The sequence below is a fragment of the Lactuca sativa genome, chromosome 9 (genome assembly GCF_002870075.4).
Source record: "Lactuca sativa cultivar Salinas chromosome 9, Lsat_Salinas_v11, whole genome shotgun sequence".
Taxonomy (NCBI): domain Eukaryota; kingdom Viridiplantae; phylum Streptophyta; class Magnoliopsida; order Asterales; family Asteraceae; genus Lactuca; species Lactuca sativa.
In genome coordinates, this window is record NC_056631.2 from 134,761,758 (window position 1) to 134,787,317 (window position 25,560).

Sequence of the window (25,560 nt, forward strand, 5' to 3'; positions counted from 1 at the left end):
TTTATTTGTTTTTAGGAAATTAAAGTTCGTTTGATTATTTTAATATTTAATCTTTAAACGAACGGGTGACCGGATGGGCCGTCTCGGGTCTTGAAATTTCAAAACCGCGAATACCACGTAGCTTAGAAGTTCACGGCCAAACTTTTATGTTTGGCCCGTAAACTACCTCAAAAACCGTAAAATCATGCCTAAAGCATGAGTTTACTCCCCAAAGTACATCACTTTTCATTTTCACCCTAAAGAGTAAACTCCAAAACACTCTCAACTATCATCCCGGTTTTCGGCCGATTTCCCGAAAACGTAAGTTCTTCTTGGCTTGATTTGTTGATGTATCATAACTACTAGTGATTATACATCTTTTCATCCATCCATTTTTGTGTTTTGATTAGATTTCCAAAATACCAAGAACACACACTAGTGTTCTTGGACTTTTAGTTCATTACAAGCTTCCACAAAGTAAGTACTTCTATCCTAGAGTCATTTAAAGCTTGATATACATATTAATATCAAGTAAATGTCCCAAGAACACCAAGAACAAAGTGTTCACGGTTTTGGGAGGCTCCCAAAACCGTAAACACCAAGTATAGTGCCAAAGGGTGCTTTAGGGTGTCTAGGTGCTTCACAATGCCTTAGGGACTTGCCTAGATCATTCCTTGAAGTGCTTATCACATAATAGAACCAGAAAACACTCATTTGTATGTGTTTACAGTTTGGGGATCTCCCAAAACCGTAAACACCCCAAAAGGTGTATAAATGTCCCATATTTATTCCTTATGCCTAGAATATAACCAAGACTATTACCATGATGAGCTAAGGACTTGAAAACCCCCAAATACCATAAACCTTGGGAGTTTACGGTAGTAAACTCAAAGGAAAATGGTAATAGGACTGTAAACTCCATTTTGGAGTGAAATGGTGCCCTAGTTCCTTTCATGGTCACATACATCAAGTAGAAAAGCTTCTAGGGACTCTTAAAGCTTCAAACAACAAATGGTCACAAAGGGGGTGAGCTTACGACCGTAAACCCTTTTGCTAGTGACCACAAAACCGTAAACTCCCTAATGGAGTGTTCCTTGAACCCCAAACACACTAGCCTTTCCCTACAACACTTAGATGCAATCCTTGAGATTTATAACACTTGTATAAAGTGTTTAGCATGTCCTAGGGTGTCTTGACTTGTTTATCAGTTGTTTAAAGATTAATTGGATACATATATGTGATTTTATATGTTAACTAGGATCATAGAGTGTGTTCATGACTTCACTTGGCACCTAGCAATCCTACATCTTCAGTTCATCCGTAACACTCACTACAGGTGAGTTCATACCCCTTAATCAATGGTTTAAATGTTTTTATATGCTTTAATGGGGGGGGATACAAGTTCAATACTTATAGTTATTATATCAATCACATGTGATTAATAACTACGAAACCAGTGATTTTCTTACTGTTCAAACTGTTTTGCTTCAAACCGTTTTACAAGCTATTTTACTTATCAAGTACTTCTTCTTAAGCTCTGTTATACTTATTATCAAGTGAATGCCTATGTATGTATAGTTATATAAGCAATGTTTAAAAGTCTTAGGAAGGCCAGCTCGCTTTATTTCCTTTTCCCCGTTGGGATGTGGTCTAGTAAGGTATCGGGTATCCGTCTGAAAGTCGTTTAAATATTAGTTATATATCATGTGTACATATATAGTCATAAAGGTTCTTCCAGGCCATTCAATACCCTTTGGTAACAAGGGTATACTTCCATGTTCATACGTATCAGTTACATCACTAGTAAGTTACCATAGGGGTAGCTCAGGAGGATACTAATACTATTACTAGAACAATGAAGCATACAATGAGTCAGTACATTACTATACATGCTAGATAGAGAGAGAACATACATTACAGCTAGCACACGCAGAACAATACAGTACATACAGGCTAGACAGAGAAAGAGTACACTTACAGTTAGTACATTCATTACATATACATTCATGTAGTTATGTGAACCATTAGACGGGTCATGACACTTCCTGCCATGACCGTTTTTGTATCCCGAATCTCCTTAATTGGGGAGCGTATGAGTTTGCATATAGATCTATATTGGATTGACTATCCTACACCTTGCTGCTCGCTGTACTTGCAAGTCTACGGGTGCCAAATGCCATTTCTTATGGCGTCTTACATCGTCGTTTTACTAGAGTCGGTAGCAGGATACAAGGCGATCACATGTTACTTTGAACACCTTTTGTTTTAAGGTAATTGGTACAACATTAGTCACTTATTACAAATACTACGGTACTATAATATTTTCCCATTACATTCACTTCGTGAATATTCACACGATGCACGGTAATGTAAAAACTATATTTTTGGTTAATGATAGTCAGAATTGGGAAAACACACATTCTAACAAGAGACACACGCACAAACACTAGATGCATTGGTAGAAGGATACATTTAGTAAGAAACATAGTGTTTTCTAGGAGAGTTCAAACATTTTACAAAACATTATACAAAACATCTTACAAATGCTTTCATACAAACACAGACATTAATATACTTATGATCTCACCAGCTTTAAGCTGATACTAACTTTCAAAATAACTTGTATTCTCAGGTCACCACTAGATAGGTACTGCCACACCCCAAAACCGGAACGGCAGAAACGTTCGGGGGTGGAGGACGTCATGTCAAGTATCACGAGATATGTATATGGTAAGCAAGTAATGAACAACCATTTCATTTAGAAGGAAAGTGTTCACAAAACATAGAAGTCATAAACAAATAACAAAACAAGACTTGAAGCTATAATGCTCCATCTTCTGAAGTCCCAGCACGAGCACCTGTCTAATAGTCTCCTGAGAATACAAGTTATTTGAAAGAGTTGATCAGCAATTAAGCTGGTGAGTTCATAAGATTTTAGTGATGTGAGTAAGCTGTAAAATGTGGAAAAAGTATATGTAAAAGTAATGTAAGTTGTAAGTTCTGTTTTGAAATGATCGCCTGTTCCTCTAGAAAATCCTATATTTCCTACTTTAATGGAAGTTAAGTAAAATGACACTACAAGCCTTTCTATGCGTACTAAGTGGGTACAAGTTATATATACTTGGAGTAAACAAACAATCGATTGTGCGCATCTGCCCTCAACTTACAACCCAACGGGGTACAGTGAGTAGGGCGGATAGCACACATTCCATTGGTTGTTAGATCGTTGTCGTATGTAACCATGGTGTATTCACTTGTTACTCATGGAGTTATTTGTAATGGTTCCTTTATATCTAATGGAGAGTTCCTTTTAAGAAAACCTATATTTCTTATAATAAAATATTGACTATGGTGATTACTTTTATAATAGCTTTGTTTATACTGCTATATATAATTTGATATCGGGTAGATAGTAGATTGGGTGACCTCGGTGTTAGCCCACATCCAACGGGAACAGGACATACAGTGAAGAGCACACATCCTACTAGCTGTCGGATACTAGTCTTATATACAAACATGGTGTATAAACTAAGGTATTATAGAGTTAACTCACTTAAAGTCTTTAAGACTGTACTAGCTTAATAAAATGGATTAAGCCCTTAACGGGGAAATCGCTAGTTTTGTATATCAAAAGTACTGACTTTGAAACGAAAGTTTTGTACTAGGAAAAACTGTGCATTGACCCGGTGTCCTATGACCTGATCCATACCTGGTACCCTTATGATGACTTAATGTATACTAAGCATACATATATATAGATTCGGGTAGATAATAGATTGGGTGACCTCGGTGTAAGCCTACATCCAACGGGAACAAGACGTACAACGAAGAACACACATCCTATTAGCTGTTGGCATCTACTTAACATATATGTATCCTATAGTGTATACATTACGGAATCATAAGGTTAGCATTATGGTCCTAACTTTTTAAAAGTAGCCTTCTACCAAGACTTGATTGTTTTGAAAGCAGTCTTCTACCAAGACTCTACTGTTTTGAAAGCAGTCTTCTTCCAAGACTCTACTGTTCCTTTGTCAACTGTAAAGTACATTCTCCCTAGTTTATAACCTACCTCGATTAGAGAATAGATCAACCTTCAAGTGTTACCGACACTTTATGAAAGTAATGGGAGAAAGTGAGTACCTTGATGTCGTTTATAATGACATACGGAGGTACTATCAACCTAAAAACATATGTGTGTTTTATTACGGTCATTATGTGAAAGCTAGAACCCCTACTAACCCGCTCTCATGTATGGAGATTGAGGGAACCAAACGCGACCCGAGCATATCCATGCAAGCCGTGTAATTCACATTAAAGTTAGATCCTGTCTGCGTGTTGTCATGCTATAGCAAATTATCTTTTTAGTTATGTTATGTTCTGTTCTGTTCTGTTCTATTCTGTTCTGTTCTGTTTTGTTCTGTTCTGTGTGTGCTTCATTGTACTAGAAGTAATGAATAGCATTCTCCTAAACTATACCTATAATAGTTTACTAATTCTCTAACTGGACTGTTACTGAAAAGACTCATTTATCTACAAAGTTATGCTTATACTTTAAAATGGAGTTTTGTATAACTATAAAGTAACATAACCTTTAGAAGAGTTTTGAAATGTTTTAACAACTTATAAATAACATAAGTAACATTTTGAAAGGATGTTTAACAACAAATAATTACACAATTATCATTGTGTTCAACTTGTATTCCCCCCTTAAAAAAATTAAAATAGTTAAAAGATTCATTACGGGGTATGAATTCACCTTATGTGGGTGATTCAAACGGGTATGCGCGTACGGATGAGAAGTTCCACGAATGAAGTTCCGAGACACAATTAGTCCTAAATGATATTTAAGGACACATAATGACATGAATATAGTGTTTATAAACAACTATATGAAAGGAAACACCTTCCGGGACTAGGAAACACCTTCTAGGACTATGAAACACCTTCCGGGACTAGGAAACACCTTAACCAAGTGTTGGAATCACATGTGATTCAACCTAGGAGGGTATAAAGCCACTTAAATGAGTTTACTACCATCAGTTCACGGCCCCAAGAAGTTTACGGCCGTAAACTCATGGTTACTCATGGGTTAGTGCAAGCTTGAAGTCTAGGGGTGATTTAGGGACATTAGCTTTAACCTAGGATGAGAAAGACCACATCTTTTGGCACTTTTGGGGTGTTTACGGCCCAAATGAGTTTACAACCATAAACTCATGGCCAAATATTCTTATGAGGGTCCTAAAGGTCATAAAGAAGCATTCTAAATTCATGCCTAAGCCCTTGGAAGTGTTTGTGGCATCAAAACACCTCTACTTTGAGTTTACGGCCCATGGACCATTTGGTCATGTGTTTGCGGCCGTAAACACTTATGGATGATGATATTTTGATTGTTTTGAGTCCTAATCACATCTAGGTAAGGTTCTATGCTTGTCTCTTGGCTTATGGAAGGCATTTAAGGCATTTTGGCACCCTAAAATGGAGTTCATGGCCCAAGAACTTCCTTGGCCGTGAACTCACTTTTGGTCCTTTATTTTAATTTATTTTGATGCCTAAACATGTCAAGGTTTGTCCCATGTTTGGTTTCCAAGGTCTAGGGGTCATTGGGCACACTTTGGCCCTTGAAATGGAGTTTACTCCCTAAGGTGTTCTTGGGCGGTAAACTCACAAATCTTGGTGTTTTCCTATGATTTCTAGTGTATTAAGCATATATAAAGCTTTAAAACAACACTAGATAGAAGTACTCACTTTCTGGAACAAAAGTCCGAAGATCCTTGAGAGAGAATTTGGCTTTTCTCTAGTTGGAATTGTAACTAATGAATAATTTGGTTCAAAATTATATATATAGTCCTGGGATTTTTGGTAGAAAATATTTTATTCCCGGAAAGAACTCTAATATCATAGAGTTTTGGGATAACAGAGTTGCACAAGACCCAAGTGCAACCTCTCTCCTGATATCTCCTTAAGAGTAAATCCTGAGTTGCTTGAACTTGTCCCAAAAGTTTGAAAGTTAGAAGAAACAGACTTGGCTTCTATTGAAGTGGAAATTTTTGGGTTGTCACAGGTACAGCTACCAGGCTTTTGAGAAGATGGAGTTCGTTCAAGACCAATCTTTTATTTTGATATGTATATTTTGGTGTCTATATAACTTGATAGAAAACACATGTATGAAATTATATTATTAATACAATGGATGATGTTGTTGATTATTTGCTACTATTCATTGTTGTAATACTATACATGACGTCCTCCGCCCGAGAATGTTTCCACCTTTCATGGTTTTGGGGTGTGGCAGATTGGTATCAGAGCATTGTTTGTAGTGAATTGAGTATATCAACCCATAAAAGATATACTAACTATAAATACATTGGGATTAAAATACTCTTAAAAAGAGTTTATACTTTAAATATTAAAATATTTAATTAAGTATACGTGCCTACATTCATACTAAAATCAGTGTCACTAAGATAGTACAAAAGTATTACGATTGTTGGGCAACACAATTAGACTTAAAGATATATGGTCAAAACTGGGAAGATATAGCCTGATCAACTATATTATCCCAGGGTTGACTAGCATGTGCCTAAGTGTGGTTGTGTGGTTGCAACAAGTCTAAAAACTTACCTACAATACCACAATGAGAACAAAAGAACCTAAACTTAAAATACTGTAGGAGTATTTTGCATTACTATAAGTTACTTATGTGCTAGATTCTTATACCTCCCTTCTCGTATAGATTTAATGGCTAGAGTCCAAATTCCCGGAGACCCGTACTATCCCAACCACGGCAATGCAGGATGGCCAGAAGATGAACCTGAAGATGATCACCTAATTCCTTTGGATGATCATGTAGTTGAAGGCTTTTCTGATGGTTCTGACTCAGAGTCAGAAGTCAACAACCTGCCCCCAGCTGATCAAAACCCTGACCCTCATCTAGAATTTCAAGGACCCACACCCCTGTGGGCAACAAACTTGAATACATGGAGTCATGAACAGGGTTAACCCATTCCCTACAATTGAGACAGAAGTTTCTACAACCTCACTGATGGTGGTTCTGCTGACAAAGTCCTACCCATCATGGTTCGTAGGATTTCTCGGAACACGATATTGGGTCAATCATCTATCAATCGAATCTTGGAGATTGACGCCAACACTGGTGTTAACACTGTCTGCCTTCGCCAACTAGAGTCTGCTCATGAAAGGGCTCTGGTTAGCAATGCAGCTCTTCAGAGGGAACTCACTGAAACGCGAGCTAAAGTTAGAGAACTTCGAGCTCAGCAAGCAAGGGCTGATAGGCGCATGAGAGACATAGAACGCCTTCTGTCGGGATCAAGAACTCACTCTGGTAGTTCTCGTCGCCGATAGATTCTCATCAACTTCTCTCTTTTGGATATAACCTAGTTATGTAAAACTCTAGTCTAATTCTCTATCTTTGTAAATCGTAGGCCTGTTAGGTCTTGGTTAGGTTGTAATTCTGTCAAAAATTTCCCATTTTGGTTGATGTAAGGCATATTTCTATTGGCCATTTTTCCCGAACTTGTTACATCCGTAATTCCAGTAAAATTGACAGGTACCTAATCTTATGGGAATTATTATCGAAATGTGATCATCTATTAGTCCTAGATTTCCATTCAATCGTATCGTTGGGCTATGGAGAGTTAGTCCATGAGTCATTCTCATAAATTCTTCCACTGAAATCTTATCAATATTTTCATCTTCATAAACTATAGATCAAAGATGCCGCCTCGCAGAAATCCAAGGAGAAACCTCAATAACGAAACACCACCTCCTCCACCTCCTTAACCACCTACTCCTCAGTTCGACACGACAGCCTTAAATGCTGCTGTAGCTGCAGCTGTGGCTACAGCCATGGCTCAATATCATTCATTTGGTTCCACTAGAGGAGGAACCCCTGTTCAGTCTATCCAGGTTGAAGCTCCTGTGCGCTCGAGAGAGTGCTCCTATAAGGACTGCACGAACTGCAAGCCATTATCCTTTAAGAGGACTAGCGGAGTCATTGCCCTCTCGCAATGGTTCGAGAAAACTGAATCGATATTTGAAATCTGGTCTTGTTCCGAGGAGAGCAAGGTGAAGTTTGCTGCTTGCACCTTCGAAACTAAAGCCCTAACATGGTGGAATGGCCATGTTAAGTCATTAACTCTTATAGTGGCTAATGCGATCGGCTGGGAAACTTTGAAAGACCTCATGATTGAGGAGTACTGTCCGAGGGGCGAGATCCAAAAGCTGGAGGAAGAGCTATGGAGCCTAACCATGAAGGGCTCCAACGTAGTGGCCTACACCGCCAGGTTCTGTGAACTGGTGGCCTTCTGTCCCAACATGATTCCTTCAGAGGGAAAGAAGATCGAGAGATACATATGGGGACTGGTGCCCCCATACCAGGGAAATGTTTTGGCATCACACCCCACTACATTTGATAGTGCCAAGCGATTGGCACAGCGGCTCATAGACCATGGGGTTCGTATCCCGACCGCCACAACAACTACCCTGGCCATCTCAGAACCTGCAAAAACCGCTGACCCCAAGTGTAAGTTTTGGGATGAAAAGAAGAAGGCTAAGGCTGCCAAAAAGCAGCAGGTCGTGGCAGTACATGCTGCGATATCACATGCCGTCGCTGCTCTGGTAAAGCAGTACACTGGAAGTTTGCCTAAGTGTAACAAGTGCAACTTCCATCACATTGGCGCATGCCGGGAGATGCAGTGTCTGAACTGCAACGGGAAGGGGCACACAGCCCGTTTCTGTAAAGCTCCGGTGAAGCCAATCAACCAAGCCCCCGCTGCTGGAGTGGGCCAAACTTGCTATGGATGTGGCGAGGTAGGCCACTTCAAGAGAAACTTCCCGAAGGCAGGGTTTGCCGATGGAGCGACAAGAGTTCTGGCCATAGGCCATGAGGAAGCGGTTGTTGACCCCACAGTGGTCACTAGTACGTTCCTCCTTGATAACTCTTATGCATGCATTCTATTTGATAGTGGAGCGGAGAGGAGTTTCGTGAACCAAAAATTTGCTCACTTACTTAAGCAAAAATCACGAGCACTTAATGAACCGTTCACTATAGAAATGGCTAATGGAAAGACAGAGAGCACTAGCAGTATATTCATAGGGTGTACCCTGACGTTAGATAGCCATTCATTTTCGATCGATCTCATGCTGGTCTCAATTAAAAGTTTCGACGTCATTATCAGCATGGATTGGTTGAATCTTCATCGTGCCAATATCATGTGTTACGAAAAGGCTGTTCGCCTTAATCTGTTGTCTGGTGAAACCTTAGTAGTTTATGACGACAAACCCGACACGAACCTTCGTATCATCTCGAGCATCCAAGCTCAGAAATTCTTGCGAAAGGATGTCGTGCATTCCTCGCTCATGTGGTCGACGTGAGCCAAGAAATGAAGGGCATTCGGAACATTCCAGTAGTATGCGAATTTCCCGACATCTTTCTAGAAGAACTCCTAGGATTACCTCTGCAACGTCAAGTCGAGTTCCGAATCGACTTAGTTCCAGGGGCTACCCCTGTAGCCAAATCGCCCAATCGTCTAGCACCTGCAGAGATGCAAGAACTGTCCGGTCAACTTAACGAACTGCTCAGCAAGGGATTTATAAGGCCAAGCTTCTCACCCTGGGGAGCTCCAGTCTTGTTCGTCAAGAAGAAAGACGAATCGTTTCGTATGTGCATCGACTACAGGGAGCTCTACAAACTGACGGTCAAAAACCGTTATCCGTTACCTCGTATCGACGATTTATTTGACCAACTTTAAGGGACGAACTTCTTTTCAAAAATCGACCTGAGATCCGGATATCACCAACTACGAGTGGTAGGGGAGGATGTTCTAATGACAGCCGTCCGAACTTGTTATGGGCACTACGAATTTGTAGTGATGCCGTTCGAATTGACAAACGCGCCCGCGGTATTCATGGACTTAATGAATAGGGTGTGTCGTCCTTACTTGGATCAGTTCGTCATCGTCTTCATCGATGACATACTTATCTACTCTCGTAGTAAGGAGGAGCATAATCAACATCTGTGTTAAGTCCTAGAGACATTACGTTCGGAGAAACTCTACGCGAAGTTCTCAAAATGCGAATTTTAGATTCGACGAGTCGAATTCTTAGGGCACGTGGTTAGAGAAGAGGGTATACATGTGGACCCTTCCAAAATCAAGGCCATTGAGAACTGGTCAGCATCGAAGACGCCTACAGAAATTCGTCAATTTCTAGGCCTCGCTGGCTACTATCGTAGGTTCATTTAGAACTTCTCCCGCATAGCAAAACCTCTTACAACACTAACCCAGAAGGGCGTGGCCTTTGATTGGGAAGAGAAACAGGAAACAGCGTTTCAAACACTCAAACGAGCCTTGTGCACTACACCAATACTGTCCATTCCCGAAGGAATAAAAGACTTCGTTGTCTATTGCGATGCGTCAAATCAAGGACTCGGATGTGTTCTGATGCAGCGAGGTAAGGTCATCGCCTATGCCTTGAGACAGCTAAAGACACATGAGGTCAACTACACGACCCACGATCTTGAACTAGGAGCAGTTGTGTTTGCTCTGAAGATCTGGAGACATTACTTGTACGGAACGAAAAGCATTATCTTTACAGACCGCAAGAGCCTACAACACATATTCGACCAGAAGGAGCTCAACATGAGACAACGACAGTGGGTCGAGCTACTCAGTGATTACGAATGCGAAATTCGTTATCATCTGGGTAAAGCCAACGTGGTAGCTGATGCCCTGAGTCGGAATGAATATTCTGGTCATAGAGTCAAATCATTGACTATGACTATCCATTCACACTTGTCCACACAAATTAAGGCAGCTCAGCTCGACGCTTTGAAGCCTGAAAATGTGGCAGGTGAATCCCTTAGAGGGATGGATAAGAAATTAGAGGTTAAGGATGGCGGAGCTTATTATTTCATGGACCGGATCTGGACCTCGAAACTCGGTGGTTTCAGAGACTTGGTCATGAACGAGGCACACAAAACTCCTTATTTCGTGCACCTGGGATCAGATAAGATGTATCTGGATCTCAAAAAGTTATACTGGTGGCCTAAAATGAAAGCAGAGATTGCTACCTTCGTGGGTAAATGCCTTACTTGCGCCAAGGTCAAAGTCGAATGCCAGAAACCCTCCGGTCTATTACAACAGCCTTAGATACCGGAATGGAAGTGGGAGCGGATAACTATGGATTTCATAACCAAGTTGCCCAAGACAACGGATGGACTTGATACCATATGGGTCATCGTCGACAGATTGACCAAGTCTGCACACTTCTTACCCATCAAAGAAACCGACAAAATGGAGAAACTTATGAGGACCTACATTAGGGAGATTGTACGATTGCACGGTGTTCCCTTATCCATTATCTCGGACAGAGATAGTAGATTCACTTTAAGGTTTTGGCAGTCGCTACAAAGTTACCTAGGAACTAGGCTGGACATGAGTACAACCTACCATCCACAGACCGACGGGCAAAATGAGAGAACTATCTAAACCTTGGAAGATATGTTGCGAGCCTATGTGATTGACTTTGGGAAAGCGTGGGATACTTACCTACCCCTTGTCGAATTTTCCAACAACAACAGTTATCACACGAGCATAAAGGATGCTCCATTCGAGGCCCTCTATGGCCGAAAGTGCAGATCCCCTCTGTGCTGGGCTGAAGTGGGTAATACCCAGTTAGCTAAAGGATGAATTCCTTAAAGCACTCTCACATGTCTGGAGATCATACGGGAAATGACGGAGAAGATCGTTCAAATCCGTGAACGATTGAAAGCCTCCAAAGACCGACAGAAAAGCTACGCTAACAAACGTAGGAAACCGTTGGAATTCCAGGTGGGTGACCGTGTTCTATTGAACGTCTCACCCTTGAAAGGCTTGATACGCTTCGGAAAGCGTGGAAAGCTAAATCCAAGGTACGTTGGGCCTTTCGAGATTCTCGCAAGAATCGGCCCAGTAGCTTACAAACTTAACGTACCACGCGAACTCAGTAACATACATTCTACCTTCCACGTAACGAACTTGAAAAAGTGTCTGTCCGACGAGACTCTTGTTATCCCACTCGACGAGATCGAGATCAACGAGTGCCTCAACTTCGTGGAGGAACCAGTAGAGATCGTGACCGAGAGGTCAAGCAAACGAAACAAAGTCGTATCCCGATAGTGAAGATTCGCTGGAACGCCAAGCGAGGACCGGAATTCACTTGGGAGTGTGAGGATCAGATGAAACTGAAGTATCCTTGTCTTTTTTACTTAGTTATTTGTAACTAATTTATTTGCTTAGACTTTAATTTCGGGACGAAATTACCTTTGACAGGGGGATGATGTGACAACCCGAAATTTTCATTCGATCAAACCCTAAAAGTCAATCACTTCATATTATAAGTCAAGTTCACTTTTATTTGTTTTTAGGAAATTAAAGTTCGTTTGATTATTTTAATATTAAATCTTTAAACGAACGGGTGAACGGATGGGCCGTCTCGAGTCTTGAAATTTCAAAACCGCGAATACCACATAGCTTAGAAGTTCACGGCCAAACTTTTATGTTTGGGCCGTAAACTACCTCAAAAACCGTAAAATCGTGCCTTAAGCATGAGTTTACTCCCCAAAGTACATCACTTTTCATTTTCACCCTAAAGTGTAAACTCCAAAACACTCTCAATTATCATCCCGGTTTTCGGCTGATTTCCCGAAAACGTAAGTACTTTTTGGCTTGATTTGTTGATGTATCTTAACTACTAGTGATTATACATCTTTTCATCCATCCGTTTTTGTGTTTTGATTAGATTTCCAAAACACCAAGAACACACACTAGTGTTCTTGGACTTTTAGTTCATTACAAGTTTCCACAAAGTAAGTATTTCTATCCTAGAGTCATTTAAAGATTGCTATACATATTAATATCAAGGAAATGTCCCAAGAACACTGTCACACCCCCAAACCGGAATGGCGGAAATGTTCGGGGGCGGATGACTTCATGTGGTAGCGTAACAAATGAATACATAGTAAAGAAAGCAATACAACCATCATATATATAATTGAAAGTTTACATTGTTAAAAGGTACATGTTCAAAACCAATTACAATATGATGCCAAAATATGAATTTAAACTGGCGCCGCAGCGTCCCTTCTTCAAAAGTTGTTTGTTACCTGTAATTACTGAATCCCTGAGACATACAAGTAGTTTTGAAAGAGTAGATCAGCATTTAAGTTGGTGAGTTTCATAAGTATTAAATGACAATGTTTGTATGAAATGAAATGTTTTGTTTTTGTTTGTTTGTTCCTAGAAAATCCCATATTTTCTACTAGCATAAATGTAGCCTTCTATCAAGACCAATGTTTGTTTCTAGAAAATGTATGTATGTATAAAATTTCCAATACGTCTGAAAAACCCCATAAATCAATGTATTTTTAATACTCCATGTGATTTTTTATAACCATGCTAATGACTAGGAATGCCTATATGCGACGTTCTTCAGGCGTTGGAATGTCTGACGTTTGTCACCCAAAATGGTGTACTGTAGCTAACAGTCAGGGCGCGGGGTTGTCAAGCCCGTATAGATCTATACACAAACACCATGCTCCCCCTCCAAGGGATTCTGGTATATAATACAGGACTTGAAATGTGTACTCGAACGTACGTGAAGTTAATGTCTCACAAAACTTAGTATAAAAATAGATTTATGTGTAAAAATGTTCTTTTGTTCTTGTATGTGAAAGTGACTTCTTGAAAATAGTGTTTCTAGTATGTAAAAGTTCGTAATTTCCCGTAAAACTATACCTATTATAGTTTTCTTTAAGTGTGTCTCGTTTGTATAGTAATCCCTAGTAAAATGCTCACTTGTTATGAAAAGTATAATTTTTATAGTGTCTAAGATGGACACATATACATACAGTATAAACAGAGTGTTTGATTTATATATATATATATAACTACATTTTTCATTTCAAAAGATATGATGTTATCGTGATATATTTTGCATATGAAAGTTTCCCGATAATAGTTATAAATCACATATGATTCTGTTGATAAAAAGTGTATAATGAAACTTTATATAACACACGATAATAATCGTGTGTTTTACTTGTATTTCTGCCCTTAAAAGCATATAAAAGCATTTATAAAATATTTAAAAGTGTGAATTATAAGGGTATGAACTCACTTGAAAGATCGAAAAAGGCGAGATGAAAACCGAGCAGAATTTCGACTCGAGAAAGCGGATTTTCTCGGGATTCTCGGGAATCTCGGGAGCACAAACGACCTTCGGGACTTGAGCAAGAAAATCGGGGCTTCGGGATAGTACGTGCATGGAAAACGAGGCAAAAACGCAAGAAAGATGAGAGGAATTGGCCCTTTTCTTCGGAACCCTCGCATCCCTTTTATAGGGGGCGGGAACCGCCTTGGTACGCTGGGCGTATGCGTGAATCATGCGTGACCGCTTCCTCGACTGCCTCGGATCTTCGGATGGGACGGGGCATAGCCTTGCATAGGGTACGCTAGGCGTACGAGCGTATGAGCGTACGCTGGGCGTAACTCGGATCGACCTGGTGACTCCTCCTTCGGATAATACCAAGGTTAAATAATAAAATTTATATTTTAATTATTTAATAAACATCAAAAATTCATATCTTCTTCATACAAACTCCGTTTTCGACGTTCTTTATATCCACGCGTAGGTGAGACTACGCTATACAACTTTCGTTTAGATTCCGTCGGAAAATTTTGAAATTATTTTTATTATTTATTTTTAAAAGGTCGCGATAAGAAAATTTCGTTAGAAATTCATAACTTCATTATCTGACGTCTGTTTTTGCCAGACTTTTTACCGTTGCAAAACCATTGTCGAGACCTTCGATTCTCATTTGGGTCATTCCGGCCAAAAGTCGCTTGATCTCCGTTTCGAGTTTTTAGCTGTCTGTCGCTAAGCCGAACATGGAAAAATCATAACTTCTTTATACGAAGTCAGATTTGGGCGTTCTTTTTACGTACGATCACAGTTTATTGTCATCTAACGTAGTAGGTAATTAATTTGAGATTTTTTGGACATTTTATTTTCGAAATTTATTTCCTTATATCAAAAGTGGTTACTATACTTGACTTTTTAGGTCATTACATAGAGTTGAAATATCGGGTTGTCACATCATCCCCCCCGTTAGAGGGAATTTCGTCCCGAAATTTAAAGTAAGAAAGATACTTGTGAATCAGAGAAAAAGATGAGGCTACTTTTGTTTCATCTGATCTTCGCGTTCCCATGTAAATTCAGGTCCTCGCTTGGCGTTCCAGCGAACCTTCACGATGGGTATGCGACTTTGTTTCGTTTGTTTGACCTCTCGGTCCATGATTTCTACCGGTTCTTCCACAAAGTTGAGGCTCTCATTGATCTCGATCTCGTCGAGTGGAATAACAATAGTCTCATCGGACAGACACTTTTTCAAGTTCGAGACGTGTAAGGTTGGATGTATGTTACTAAGTTCACGTGGTAGATTAAGCTTGTAAGCTACTGGGCCGATTCTGGCGAGAATCTCGAAAGGCCCTACGTATCTTGGATTTAGCTTTCCACGCTTTCCAAAGCATATTAAGCCTTTCCACGGTGAGACCTTCAATAGAACACGGTCTCCTACCTGGAATTCCAAAGGTTTCCTCCTTTGGTCAGCGTAGCTTTTCTGTCGGTCTCTAGAGGCTTTCAATCGTTCACGAATCTAAACAATCTTCTCGGTTGTTTCTCATATTATTTCCAGGCCGGTGAGAGTGCTTTCAGGAACTCGTCCTTTAGCTACCTGTGTGTCGCCAACTTCAGCCCAGCACAGAGGGGACCTGCACTTACGGCCATAGAGAGCTTCAAATGGAGCAGCCTTTATGCTCGTATGATAACTATTGTTGTATGAAAATTCGACAAGGGGTAAATGGATATCCCATGCCTTTCCAAAGTCAATCACACAGGCTCTCAGCATATCTTCCAAAGTTTTATCGTTCTCTCACTTTGCCCATCTGTTTGTGGATGGTAGGCTGTACTCATGTCTAGCCTAGTCCCCATGGAACTTTGTAGTGACTGCCAAAACCTTGAAGTGAATCTACTATCTCTATCGGAGATAATGGATACTGGAACACCATGCAGTCGCACTATTTCCCTTATGCAAGTTCTTGTAAGCCTTTCCATCTTGTCAGTCTCCTTGATTGGTAGAAAATGCGCGGATTTGGTCAATCTGTCGACGATGACCAATATGGTATCGAGTCCACCCATCGTCTTGGGCAACTTGGTTATGAAGTCCATACTAATCCGTTCCCATTTCCATTTCGGTATCTCCAGTTGTTGTAGTAATCCTGAAGGTTTCTGATACTCGACCTTAACCTTAGCGCAAGTAAGACATTTACTTACGAAGGTAGCAATTTCCGCTTTCATGCTAGGCCACCAGTACAGTTTCTTAAGATCCAGATACATTTTATCTGAACCTGGGTGAACGGAATACCTCGTGTTGTGTGCTTCAGCCATGACTACGTCTCTGAAACCACCATGTTTCAGTGTCCAGATACGGTCCATGAGATAATATGCTCCGCCACCCTTGATTGCTAGATTCTTTTCCATTCCTCTCAGGGATTCACCCGCCACATTTTCTGGTTGCAAAGCTTCCAGTTGAGCCTCCTTAATTTGTGTGGATAAGTGGGAATGGATAGTCATAGTCAGAGATTTGACTCTCCGACCAGTGTATTCTTTTTGACTGAGGGAGTCAGCTACCACATTGGCCTTGCCAGGATGATAACGAATTTCACATTCGTAGTCATTGAGTAGTTCAACTCATCATCGTTGTCACATGTTGAGCTCCTTCTGATAAAAAATGTGTTGAAGGCTCTTGTGGTCGGTGAAGATAGTACTCTTTGTTCGTACAGGTAGAGTCTCCAGATCTTCAGAGAAAAAACCACCGCTCCTAACTCAAGATCGTGTGTTGTATAGTTTACTTCGTGTATCTTAAGCTGACGGGAGGCATAGGCAATAACCTTCCCTCTTTGTGTAAGAACACAACCAAGTCCTTGATTGGATGCATCGCAATACACTATAAAATCTTCTATCCCTTCGGGGAGGGATAGTATCGGTGCGGTGCACAAGGCCTGTTTCAATGTTTGGAGCGCCTTCTCTTGTTTTGCTTCCCAGTCAAAGGCTACGACTTTCTGGGTTAGTGTAGTAAGAGGTTTCGCAATGCTAGAGAAGTTCTTTATGAATCTGCGAGAGTAGCCAGCGAGACCTAGAAACTGACGAATCTTTGTAGGCGTCTTTGGTGCCGACTAGTTCTCAATGGCCTTAATTTTGGAGGGCTCCACGTGTATCCCCTTCTCGCTAACAACGTTGCCCAAAAATTTGACTCTTCGAATCCAAAATTCGCATTTAGAGAACTTCGCATAGAGCTTCTCCGAACGTAAGGTTTCTAAGACTTTCGTAGGTGCTGACTATGCTCTTCCTTACTTCGGGAGTAGATAAGTATATCATCGATGAAGACGATGACGAACTGATCCAAGTAAGGACGGCACACCCTATTCATTAGGTCCAGGAATACTGCTGGTGTGTTGGTTAATCCGAACGGCATCACTACAAATTCGTAGTGTCCATAACAGGTTCGAAAGGCTGTCTTGGGAATATCCTCTTCTAGTACGCATAATTGGTGACATCCGAATTGTAGATCTATCTTCGAGAAGTAGTTTTCTCCTTGAAGTTGATCAAATAGGTCGTCAATGTGGGGCAGAGGGTAACGATTTTTGACAGTAAGTTTGTTTAGTTTCCTATAGTCAATGCACATACGGAACGATCCGTCTTTCTTCTTTACAAACAAGACTGGTGCTCCCCAAGGTGAGAAGCTTGGTCTAATAAATCCCTTTTGGTGGATTTCGTTAAGCTGACTGGAAAGTTCTTGCATCTCTGCTGGTGCCAGACGATAAGGCGATTTTGCTACTGGGGTTGCCCCTGGAACTAAGTCGATTCTTAACTCGACTTGACGTTACGGTGGTAATCCTGGTAGTTCTTCTGGAAAGATATCGGGAAAGTTGTGTACTTCTGGAATGCTCTTAATGTCCTTTACTTCCTGACTCGTATCGACGATGTGTGCAAGAAATGCATGATAATCCTTCTGCAAACACTTTCGAGCTTGGATGCACGAAATGATGCAAAGGTTTGTACTGGATTTGTCGCCATAAATCACTAACGCTTCGTCATTAGGGAGATTAAGACGAACTGCTTTTTCAAAGAACAAGATGTCGGCGCAAAGAAGACTTAACCAATCCATCCCGACTATGACGTCGAAACTTTTAATTTGGACCGGCATGAGGTCGATTGGGAAAGAATGACTGTCTAAAGTTAATGTACAACCCATGTATATGCAGTTAGTGTTTTCCGTTTGCCATTTCTATAGTGAATGGTTTTTCTAACATGGTAGGTTTATGTTTAAGTAAGTGAATAAAGTTTTGACTCACGAAGCTTCTCTCCGCTCCACTATCGAACAGTATGCATGCATATGAATTATCGAGAAGAAACGTACCAGCAACTACTGTAGGCTCAGCTATGGCTTCTTCATGGCCTATAGCCAACACTCGTCCCACCCCGCCGGTATTCACTGCCTTAGGGCAGTTTCTCTTGTAGTGGCCCACCTTGCCACAACCGTAGCAAGCTTGGCCTACACCAACGTTGGAAACTTGAGTGATCGGCTTTACGGTGGCTCTGCAGAAACGGACAGTGTGTCCCTTTCTGTTGCAGTTGGAGCACTGCATTTCCTGACAAGATCCATTATGGTGGTAAGTGCATTTGGTGCACTTTGGAAAGTTACCCACATAAGGCTTTGTTGGGTATGAATTTGTAGGAACGGTAGTAGGTATAGTAGCAACATTCATTGTAACTAGTTGTTTCTTCGAGGATTCTTGGGAAGACCCACCCTTCCCTTTATTCCATCCTATCTTCCTCTTATTGTTGTTGTTGTTTCCCTTTTGTGGTTCTGGTGTAGAAATTGTCGAGTTCTGATGTCTTCCGTGATCAATAAGAGATTGTGCCAGCTCTTTGGCACTTTCAAAAGTGTCGGGTTTTGAAGCTAACACGCTCGACTGAATTTGGGGCGACAGTCCCTAAATGTATCTCTCTATTTTCTTGCTCTCAGGAGCAATCATATCTGGGCAAAGGATTGCCAGATCGCAGAATCTGTTGGTATACGTTGCTATGTCGGTATCAATCATTTCAAGAGTCCAGAGTTCGTGCTCGAGTTTTTGAATCTCTCCTCGTGGACAGTACTCTCTCATCAGTATGATTTTTAAGCTCTCCCAGCTTATTAAATTCGCCACTATCAGAGTAAGTACCTTAATGTGGCCATTCCACCGAGTTAAAGCTCTATCGGTAAGCGTGTAGGTTGCAAACTTGACCTTGTTGTGCTCGGGACAGGAGCAGATTTCAAAGACTGATTCTGTCCTTTCGATCCACTGCCTCAGAATCATCACACCACCAGTTCCATTAAACATCCGAGGTTTGGTGTTCATAAAGTCCTTATAGGTGCATTCTCGGGGTTGCCCATGACTCTCGCCATGGTTGGAAGGAAGTGTGCCAGTTCTCGAGCCAATAGTAACAGGGGTATTGATCTATGACATGGCAGCCGCTACAGTTGCGGTGACTGCTGCTTGGAACATGGCAGCATCAAATTGAAGAGGTGGAGGCGGTGGTGGTAGAGGTGCTTCCCCACCGTTGTTTCGTCTCGGGTTTCTACGCGGAGGCATCCATCAATAATAGATTGAAAAGATAAAGATAAGAATTCCATAGCATAGAAAATGAATGTGTCTCATGAACTAAATCGTTATAGTTCAACAACAGATGATAGTATGAGTCTCAAAGATTGAAGAATGAAAGTTATTCGTAAGACCGAATATATGAAACAAGCATATGGTTTCTCCATAACATTTTAAGGATTGAACGAAATACTCAATGTAGTAGTAATAGCTTGCCAATTATATTAATATAATAATTGATACAACGATCATGAAAATTTGACCCCTATAGGGGTCTCCGGTTACAAAGTTAAAGAAAACAAAACTTTTAGCCGAGGTCCTAATTTATAAAAAAAATTGGGATTTTGGCAAGCACTACTTGCGTCGTAGGGTGCGCTTGGAGCTTGACTCCGCATCTGATTACTTTGATTCCATAAGACGCCTGTCGAAGGCGGCTTGTTGTTCCCTCAATTCGGAGAGGGCTGCAATCATTTGTGCTTCGAATGCCTCGGTTTGGAGTTGGGCATTGTCCTGAGCTCTGTCCAGCCTACGGATGTCGGAAGTGTGAACCTGTACTTCCACGTTGACTTCCCGAATCCGGCTAGCTTGAACTCCAGATTGGTGGACTGGTTGGCTAGTTTGCCCACCATGACTGGGAGTGCCCGATCGGCTAAACCTCCACCGCAGACATCGTAGAAGTCTCGGCACATGCCGTAGGGAGGGCGTAGACTTTGTTGTTGGCTCCAATGGTGGAGGTGACTTCCCCAGACGGGAGTCGGTCCTTGAAAGTTTCTCACGAAGACGGGAGGTTGTGCGGGTGGTGGGTTGATCACTTCCGGCTCGAAGTCGGTACCAGAGTCATCCTCTTCATCCAATTCTATGGGTTCTTCGTCCTCCTCGGGATCCTCTTCGATCCATCCCCCGTTGCCTTGGTTGGGATAGTAGGGGTCGCTGGGGTGGTGAAATCCAGCCATTTGACTGTACGAGAATAAGGTTATAAGAATCGAATAATGTTTGGAACATGTAAGACTAAACATGTATGTTAAGCTATTCTATGTAATCAATACTCCTATAGTATTTAACTTCGTGTGTTTGATTCTCGTGATGTTTTGGTAAGTTTTGACTTGTTGCTCACTACGAGCATTCCTCGATATACATTGGTCCGATCTCGGACAAATATAGTTGATCATGCTATATTTGTCCCAAATCTGATTACATATATCGAGTCTTAATCGTAGTGTCCAACTTGTTTAAATACTTCTTGTATAGTTATAATCATGAAAATAAGTTGTTGTATGCATGTATTTGTACTTAAATGAACTAACAATTTAAGTTAAACGAAACGCGGTTTAGGCGTAAAACAAAAAAAATGTTTTGTCAGAGAGTATTAGTCCCTTAAGCATTTATAGTTTGTATATCTTATGTGGTTCGATATACTTAGTTCACTATAAACATTGCTCTGATACCAATCGGTCACACCCCCAAACCGGAACGGCGGAAACGTTTGGGGGCGGATGACTTCATGTGGTAGTGTAACAAATGAATACATAGTAAAGAAAGCAATACAACCATCATATATATAATTGAAAGTTTACATTGTTAAAAGGTACATGTTCAAAACCAATTACAATATGATGCCAAAATATGAATTTAAACGGGCGTCGCAGCGTTCCTTCTTCCAAAGTTGTTTATTACCTGTAATTACTGAATCCCTAGGACATACAAGTAGTTTTGAAAGAGTAGATCAGCATTTAAGCTGGTGAGTTTCATAAGTATTAAATGACAACGTTTGTATGAAATGAAATGTTTTGTCTTTGTTGGTTTGTTCCTAGAAAATCCCATATTTTCTACTAGCATAAATGTAGCCTTCTAACAAGACCAACGTTTGTTTCTAGAAAATGTATGTACGTATAAAATTTCCAATACATCTGAAAAACCCCGTAAATCAATGTATTTTTAATTTCTCCATGTGAGTTTTTGTCACACCCCAAAACCAAGAACGGCGGAAACGTTCTGGGGCGGAGGACGCCATGTACAGTATCACAACACAGTAAATGTAAATAAGCAAACAACATCATCCATTGCATTAAATAAATAATTTTAATACAAGCGTGTTCTGTACAGTTTTAGACACCAAAAATATAATGTAAATCAAAATAATATGATAAGTCTTGAATGCGCTCCATCTTCTCAAAAGCTGGCATCGGTACCTGTCTACTGATGACTTGAGAATACAAGTTATTTTGAAAGAGTTTATCAGCATTAAGCTGGTGAGTTCATAAGTTTTTTAGTGTCGGTGTTTGTTATCAAAAACGTTTGAACCTGTCGCAAGTATAAGTTGTAAAATGTATGTAAGTGTTTGTAAAAGTTTGAATCTCTCAGAAAAACCTATATTTTCTATTAAAGTAGCCTTCTACCAAGGCTTAACTGTTTTGTATGCTCGTTTGTTGTAAAAGTGTGTAATTTCCCAAGTGTAACTATCATTTAACAAAATATAGTTTGTACATTAATGTTTAAATGAGGTTATCACTAAAAATATGTAATGGGTAAATCATTGTAGTACTGTAGTTTTGTATTATAGGAACTACTGCTGTACTAACTACCTTAAACCGGTTTTATATTAAGGTATAATGTGATAATTCCACCATACTATCGACTGGTAACAACGACATAATGAATGGTCGTAATAACGGAATAACGTTTGGCACCCGCAGACCTGCAGGTTCGGTTGTAGCTAGCAGCAAGGTGTAGGATAGTCAATCCAGTATAGATCTATACACAAACTCACGCTCTCCCTCCAAGAGAATTCTGGCTACAACTCGGGCCATGAAATTTAAGGCATGCTCCGATACAATGGATCAATTGTTAACGTATTCTTGTATCTATAATGCAATGTTTCTCGTTCTAGTATAGTTGTATATATTCTCCTCCTAGTATAGTTGTATATGTTCTCTTCCTAGTATAGTTGTATATGTTCTCATAGTATAGTTGTGTATGTTCTCTTCCTAGTATAGTTGTATATGTTCTCATAGTAATGTAATGTCTACTCATGAATGAACTGACTCATTGATCTAACAGTTGTAATAGTATGATCTTGTGTTACCCCGATGGTAACTCACTAATGATGTGTCTAGTACGTATGAATATGGAAGTACTTTTATGTCTATATATGTATATTTGATTTATAATTAATATTGAAACGACCTTCGGATGGTCACCCGAAATCCCACCAGACCACATCCAAATCGAGAAAAAGGAAATAGGGCGGATGACCTTCCTAAGCCCTTTAAACATTACTTATACATCTATACATATATGGGCATGCAATTTATAAGAAGTAAAACAAAGTTTAAATAATAGAATTTGATAAGTAAAAGAGTTTGTAAAACATTTTGAAGTAAAACAGTTTGAACAGTGGTAAAATCATTGGTTTCCTAGTTATTAATCACATGTGATTAATGCAATCACATGTGATTGAAGCAATAACTATAAGTATTTAACTTGTATTCCCCCCCCCCCCCTAAAGTATTTAAAACATTTAAAATCATTTCAAAGGTTAATTAAAGGAGTATGAACTCACCTGTAGTGAGTGGTTCTGATGACAATGTTGGATTTGGTGCTAGGTGTCAAGGGGTGACTTGAGTACACGCGTGAATCCTATTTTGCATGTATAGGCACATATATGGATTTAATTAGTGTTATGAACAACTAATTGATGATTTTGGGACCACCTTAGGGACTAATAAACACTTATAATGAAGTGTTATAATCATATATGATTGTATAAGGGTTTATAAGGCTATACAAGAGGGTGTATGGCCAAAACACACACTATATGTGTGTGTGCGGCCAGGTGTGTGGCCTAATGTGCTGCCAGCACATGTGTGCGGCCATGTGTGCTGCCAGGTGGTGTGTGCTGCCATGTGTGCTGCCAGATGAAGATCTTGGTGTTCTTGGTGTTCTTGGTACCTTTTATGAAGATCTTCAAGGAGAATGGATGATACTTGAGAGGATTTTCGTGTTCTATGTTTGAAGAAATGAAGGAAGTGTGTAAAAAATGATTCAAGTGTGGTATATATGTGGGGAGTGTGCGGTTGGGAGGGTGTGAGGCCGCAAACAAGAGTGTGTGGCCGCACACTCAAGTGTATGGCCGCACACTCCATGTGTTGGAGTGTTTGGCCCGGTTTTGATTTCTACACTTCGAGTTATCCCTTTTTAACACTCCTACCTTGATTATATCATATTTAGAACGCTTTATTAGACTCTAAAGGGTATTACCATATAGTAAAATAAGTCTAATATTGGAAAGAATTGAAGAGTGCACGCGAGAAGTTTTTCGAGTTGTCACATCATCCCCCCGTTAAGGGAATTTCGTCCCGTAATTTGAGTTTAAGTTACTAGATTATTACAAATATCTAAGTAAAAAGATGAGGATATTTCAGTTTCATCTGATCCTCACGGTCCATGACTTCTACAGGTTCTTCAACGAAGTTGAGGCTCTCGTTGATCTCGATCTCGTCGAGTGGGATTACAAGTGTCTCATCGGATAGACACTTTTTCAAGTTGGAAACGTGGAAGGTAGAATGTACGTTACGAAGTTCGATCGGTAGATTGAGTTTGTAAGCCACTGGGCCGATTCTTGTGAGAATCTCGAAAGGCCCAATGTACCTTGGATTTAGCTTTCCACGCTTTCCGAAGCGTATCAAGCCCTTCCAGGGTGAGACCTTCAATAAAACGCGGTTGCCCACCTGGAATTCCAACGGTTTCCTACGTTTATCGGCGTAGCTTTTCTGTCGGTCTCTAGAGGCTTTCAATCATTCACGGATCTAAACGATCTTCTCCATCGTTTCCTGAATGATTTCCGGACCTGTGAGAGTATTGTCAGAAGCTTGACCCTTAGCTAATTGGGTATCACCCACCTCAGCCCAGCACAGAGGGGATCTGCACTTTCGGCCATAGAGAGCTTCAAATGGAGCAGCCTTGATACTCGTGTGATAACTGTTGTTGTAGGAAAACTCGACAAGGGGTAAATGAGTATCCCATGCCTTTCCAAAGTCGATTACATAGGCTCTCAACATATCTTCCAGTGTTTGGATAGTCCTCTCACTTTGTCCGTCGGTCTGTGGGTGGTAGGCTGTGCTCATGTCTAGCCTTGTTCCCATGGAAGGTTGTAGTGATTGCCAAAATCTCCAGGTGAACCTACTATCTCTATCGGAGATAAGAGATATAGGAACACCATGTAGTCGCACGATTTCCCTAATGTATGTTCTTGTAAGTTTCTCCATCTTGTCAGATTCTTTGATAGGTAGGAAGTGTGCAGACTTGGTCAATCTATCGACGATGACCCATATGGTATCAAGTCCACCCGTTGTCTTGGGCAACTTGGTTATGAAATCCATAGTGATCCGCTCCCACTTCCATTCTGGGATCTCTGGTTGTTGCAGTAAACCAGAAGGTTTCTGGTACTCGACCTTGACCTTTGCGTAAGTGAGGCATTTACTTACGAAGGTAGCAATCTCTGCTTTCATATTAGGCCACCAATATAGCTTTTTAAGATCCATATACATCTTATCTGAACCTGGGTGGACGGAATACCGAGTGTTGTGCGCCTTGGTCATGACCAAGTCTCGGAAACCACCGTGTTTCGGTGTCCAGATCCGGTTCATGAAATATAAGGCTCCGTCACCCTTGGTTTCTAAATTCTTGTCCATTCCTCTAAAGGATTCACTCGTCACATTTTCAGGTTTCATGGCTTCAAGTTGAGCTGCCTGAATTTGCTTAGACAAGTGTGAATGGATGGTTATTGACAATGACTTGACTTTGCGACCAGAATATTCCT